Here is a 6,080-nt window from a genome sequence, read left to right as displayed (position 1 = left end):
TTTGGGATTCCAAGGTGGAATTCGATGGAAAAGGTTAAAAGCCAGTGTAGTACTTTGAAAAAATGAAAGAAAATATTCATTACAGGAGGACACAGCAGAGAGAGAGAGAGATCACTTGGGTATTCTGGAGTGAAGCAGCCCTGAATTTGAGTCTCACCTCCACAGTGTGAGTGATTGCATTATCAAGAGTGTAAAGAACAAGAAACTAGAGTTGATTTATAGCTAAATGGATGCATATTGAGGACATACTCTTAAGTGAAATAGAGTACATACCAAATGGTTTCTCTAGTGTGAGAAACTGCAAGTGTAAATAAGGATTAAAATGATTAAAATGAATAATTGATAATTTGAAATAGGAAGAAAAGGTCCAGAGGGGTAGGGGAAGTGGAAGGGGAAGGCGGAAGAAAAGAAGGGAAAGGAAAAATTATGAGAAAAAGAAAGAATGGAAAGAAAATTTTTGTAAATAGGGAAGGGTGGAGGGGGTGAAGAGACCAGAGGGAATGGGGGAAAAATAAGAACCAAGATACATCATGTACAGGTACAAACACCCAATGATAAATGTAAATGTATTGCATACCTAAAATGTACCAGTAAAAGAACTTAAGAAGAAAAAAAAAAGAGTATGTTGTTTTGGTGTCTTTCTGTAACTTGTTAAAGGTGTCAAGGTTGTGAGTCACATTCTGCTTTGCCATGGTCTGACATTTGGATTTTGTAAGTAAGCTCTGTTACCATCAGTACAAAACAATTCTGAAGTTTGTATAAATATTCATCTTAAATAGTAGAAACATCCAAATACTCTTTCTGTAACCTGCAAGTTGAAATAATGAGGCATAAACTCTAACAGAAAGCAGTACACAACAGTTTACCTATCACTTCTCCCTGAGTCAAGATATCTTATGTACATAAATATGCATAATGTTGTATCAACAGTTTGTTAAATTTAAATGTACATCCATCCATCTCTGTACAGAACAGGCCCTTTGATAGGATGTGGCTGGTGGAATCATGTCGATGGATGATACTCCTAAAACTGCAAATTGACATCAGAGTTGGAGAAGTGTAAACCACATCAAAGAGAGGAAATGAGGTCATTGCAGTGTGACTCCTTTTATTTACACATGTAGGGAAGGTAATAATGAGGGAGATCAGACTAAAAAGAATAAAAAGGAGATAAAATGGAAATGTTCCTAAAAGTTATATCTAAGGACTTTTCTGGCTACGTTTGGAACCAGGGAAAACATGGGGGAAGAAAGCATTTTAAATTATTTAATGTTTTATTTTCAAATTTCATAGAATTACAGAGTTCATGAAACCATAGAAATAATTTCCCTCCTTATTTTTCAGATAATAAAATTGAATCCCAAAATGGTTAAATGACCTAAAGGGACCTACCCAGTTAATATCATATTTCATTCACAGGACCTTTTCAAGTAGTTACCGCTGACAGAAACACTTTTCCTATTTAATATTTGTCCTGACCCAATGCTTGGTTAATTCTTACTGTTTTACAGATTTGGGCCATTGATATCATTCCCTTGAAGAGCCTGTCCTGGCCACCATTCTTCCCTTTGACAAGGTCAAATAATATAGTAGCAGAAACAATCCCACACTAATATTTGTTGAACATTTCCTATTTCATCTTAACGCCTATGTTTAGGATCCAGAATGTCCTCCAAGAGGTTCCTTGTGTAGGATGTCTGCTTGCCAGCTGATGGGCTTTTGGGAAGTAGTTGCATCATGGGTCTCAAATTTCTTCAAGTGGATGAATCCCTTGATGGAGTTGTAATCTGATGGTGTTAAGGAAGTGGGGCCTACTTTGAGGTCACAGGTCACTGGGGACATACTCTTAAGGACTATATTTTGTCTCTAGCCCCTTCCTGTTTGGTCTTTTTCTCTCTTTGCTTCCTGATTGCCGTGAAATGAGCAGCCCCCTTTACCCTACACTGCCACTGCCATGATATTTCCGCCTTGCCATGGGCCCAGAGCAGTAGAACCAGCCAACCTTGGATTGAAACCTCTGAAGCCATGAGCAAAAAGAAACCTTTCCTACTTTAATTTGTTATTCTCAGGTATTTTATCACAGTTTTGGACAGCTGTCTAACAAAAGAACTCTGTGAGGTTGGTAGTATTTTTCCCCATTGTACAGAAGGGAAATCTTGGATACAAAGGAATTCAGTAATTTGCTCAGAGTTATAATTAATAAACGAGAATTCCATCCCATATATTCTTGCTGCAAAATCCAGGTTCAATTCTAGTCTACCAGTTACCTATTATCTGGCAACCTTGGACCTCTCTTAGCACTTATCTAAGCTGCTGTCTGTGTGATTATTTGATTAACACATATTTTTCACCAGGCTTAACCTTCAGGAGAGCTTTGAATACCTATCTTTTGATTTGCCATTTTGCTCAGCTCCTAAATGCTTAACATCTAGCAGGTTCATTATGTGTGTTACTTCATATGGAAAATAGAGAGTAATATCATTTGTGGAATTCTGTTGTTCTGATTGTATTGTACTGTGATACTAATCGCATTGTTTTGAGAATTAAGTGAGGAAATGTACATAAAGTATTCACTAGTTCAGACACTGGCTAAGTACCCAAAAACTGAGGGAGTATAATTACACAAATGACTTAGAGATAACTTAGTTTAAGACCCCAAGACAGAATCCAGACCTGGGTGTTTATTCTCCTAAATTTTATACCTTATCCCTTTTGTTACCTGTACTGGCAATAGTTAGTGTATTGCTTTCCAGAGCCAATTTCAGATTCTTAACTAGACAGACAGCTAAACCCTAAGTTTCATCCTTGGTAAGTATCACTTTAACCCTAAAAGTAAGACAGACCCAGGGCCGGGGATTTAGCTCAGTGGTTTTGTCGCCTGCTGCGCAAGTGCAAGGACCTGAGTTCGATCCCCGGTACCAAAAAAAAAAAAAAGTAAGACAGACCCAAAGTCTTTGTGACCCAGTTACAGGTGACAGATCACTTTCTGACTCAGCCTTCCAAATGCAGACTGTTAGGAAAAGCTAATTTTTTTTTTTTTGTATCGAGGATCGAACTCAGGACCTTGTGATTGCGAGGCAGGTGCCAGCACCACTGAGCTAAATCCCCAGCCCAGACTAAAATATTTTTAAATCATTGCATCATTTCAGGGTGTGGCTGTTGATTCTTATTCAGTCATGGCAGAATTTAAGTACTTGATTCTTTACTCTTTCTGTGATCTTTTAGATGTATTTGTTTCGACATGCCTTCTTTCTCTCCCTGTATGTGTTTTGAATGATGCTGATTGATTTGTTATTTCAAATCATATCCTTGAAGTTAGTTTGGCAGTGCTATCTCTGGGTATAGAGATGCATTTGGCAAAGTATCAGCAGTGTATTCTAGTATATAGAACCTAGCTGTGGAATAAAAATTGAGTCATAAAATTAATCTATAAAAGTCACAGATGATATGGTGAGATCAAAATTAATCTTTAAAAGCACCAGACAAAATGCAGATATCCCAGAACAAAAAAAAAGTAGTGGTATTCATGAAAGTGACAATTAATTATTTCATTCCAAGGACACATAGTCTAAGAATATATTTCAGGTTCCCAACTGACTAGCTATTTTATGTGGCAGAATACCAGCTTTGCATATTTATTAAAATTAATCATATCTGCATAGCTGCCTAAATGAACTGTTCTTATTCCTTGATCTGGTATATTATCTTGTCCATTTTTATCATGGCATGGTACTAGAAACTTGTCTAAATTTTAGAATGATCCATGGAATATCTTCAGCCTCAGCATCTCCTAAATACTTATTTTTTTCCATTTTGCTTAATGTGATCTTTTATATAGGATTGGAAGAAATCATTGATATCTGTGGAAAAATTGTAACTTTTTTCATATGGAATAAATTTTTGACAAAATCTTGCATAATGTGAAAATTTATGATTAGTATTTAGGTATCATATATTCCTGTTAACTCAAGATTTGGACAAGATGTAGGGGAAATAGTAGAAGCACCTGATTTTCAGGTAGATTTTCAGTGAAGAACTGTGTTTGCTTTAGGTATTATCTGTTGACTTTTGAATGTGTTATGATGGTCCGCCCATATAGCAGTGTGCTTGCAATGACGCCTTCTTGGTACCAGGGATCAGACTCGGGACCTTGCACTTTCGAGGCAGGCGCCAGAACTACTGAGCTAAATCCCCGGCCTCAATGACACCTTCTGAAGTCCAGCTGCCTTCAATTCGTATTCTGAGCCTACTACTTGTTATTTCTGTTATATAACTTTGTGAGCTGTAGTTATCTCATCTTTAAAGAATTATGATAATAGTGTTGTTATGGCTTGTGTCTAGGTGTTCCCCTAAAGCATCATGAGGTAATAGGTGGGTTTTTTGGAGGTGGCTGGATCTAAGGTATGTGATACTGAGATTAAGGGTGTGATGCTGAGATGAAGGGTATGCTGCTGGGATCAGGGGTCCCACACCCAGGTGTGAGTGGCACCAGTGAATAAGCTTGCAGCCTGGATGGAATACAGAGGGACAGGGAGAGGCAGGCTGATGTTTTTGCTGCCATTGTTTCTAATTCTGCCATCACTTGCTACTTACTGCTTTCTTCTTGGCCTGCCACGTTATGAACCATTTCTCCTCTGTGAAGCCCCTCTGCCATGCCACCCACCTTGGAGCCAGCCAATTATAGACGGAAACCTCTACAATCTGTAGAGCTGAAATAAACTTTTCCTCCCTTAACTTTGGGCATTGGGTATTTTATCTGAGCAATCCAAAAACTAAGACAAGTGTCTTCCACATAGGTTGTCTTAATTACTTTCTCATTGCTAGGACCAAACAACCAACACCTGCAAGTAAGGGGAAAGGGTTTATTTTAACTCACAGTTATAGAGGTTTCAGTCCATGGTCCGCAGGCTCCAAAGCCGGGGGACCTGGCAGCGGGACATTTAGAAGGAGAAACAGTCCATGGCAGAGCAGGCAGAACCAAGCAGCAAGTAGCCACACTCTTTCCTCTTTCTGTCCCTTTATATTCCATCCAGGGAGCGAGCCAGGGTAGAGCTTCGCATTGTCCACACTCAGAACCATGCTAAACCAGTCCATGGACTAATGGATTATCACACTCTTAATCCAGTATCATACACCCATGATCCAGCCCCTCCCAAAAGCCCCACCTCTGGGCCACAGGAGGCTTTGAGGGGACATCTAGGTACAAGTCATAACGTAGGTTGACAGTGCGATAATGTATAGAACAGCACTTAGAACTGGTTGGTCCCACAGTAAGCATCAAATAAACATAGGTGCTATGTTAATAGTAATATTGACCATAGTGTATCATGGGATGCTACAGAAAGTATGGCGAAAGTTTTCACAAGAATCTGTGGCAACATGTCTTTGATAAGTGTGGAGACTAGATGCGTCTCATAAACTAGAATGTCAATTATCGCTTCGAAGAAGCCTCACATAATAGGGCTTCATAACTTCTTAATTTTTGTGTGGGCAGAGAGGAAAGTGGCCTCTCCAGGGTTACCCAGCGCGGATGGCGGAGTCTAACCAGATCTCCCAGCTCAGGGTTGAGGGCCCAGCCTGTCCTCAAGGGCAGGTTTATCAGTGAATAACGTGCATTGACTTCCTGGATGGGGCGATCATGTAGGAACTGAGAAGCACATCGTGTCTTAACCAGTGTGTAACACTTCCTGCCCCTTTTGGTTTAGTGTCCTGGTGATGATTAGTCCTCCAGAAACACCTTTCATACACCTGAAGTTATGTGGGAAGCGATTGTCCCAGAGTCACCGTCTGCAAGCTGTGTGAGCAGCTCTCTCTGAGGGACGACAGCTGTGGCCGTAGGCAGGGAACGGGAAAGGAACTATCTGGCCTGCAGTCTCTAGAATTTCCTTTGAGACCTTATAAACTTCTAAAAGTAAAATGAAGCCATTCTTCCTTATAAAACAGTCACATGAAGGAGATGCATTAGATGTTTCTGTGCTGTGTATTTTAGTGGGTTCTGTAAAACTCCATAAAGGAAAGGTCAGTGTTGGGAACATAAACAGTGTTCACGGAGACGTATTTAACCCCAGTCCTTTCGTGAT

General features: G+C 39.6%; 1 protein-coding gene across 3 annotated transcripts in view; it reads left to right on the top strand.

Moving 5' to 3' along the window:
* Rsu1 (Ras suppressor protein 1) overlaps positions 1–6,080 on the top strand; it is a 188,923-nt gene that overhangs the window by 126,083 nt on the left and 56,760 nt on the right. The gene's annotated exons all lie outside the window — the stretch shown is intronic.

Source organism: Heterocephalus glaber, unplaced genomic scaffold, assembly GCF_053883595.1.
Source record: "Heterocephalus glaber isolate CG9 unplaced genomic scaffold, H.glaber_assembly_v1.0 deba00000768, whole genome shotgun sequence".
Classification (NCBI taxonomy): Eukaryota; Metazoa; Chordata; class Mammalia; order Rodentia; family Bathyergidae; genus Heterocephalus; species Heterocephalus glaber.
This window is presented reverse-complemented; position numbering and strand designations above follow the sequence as displayed.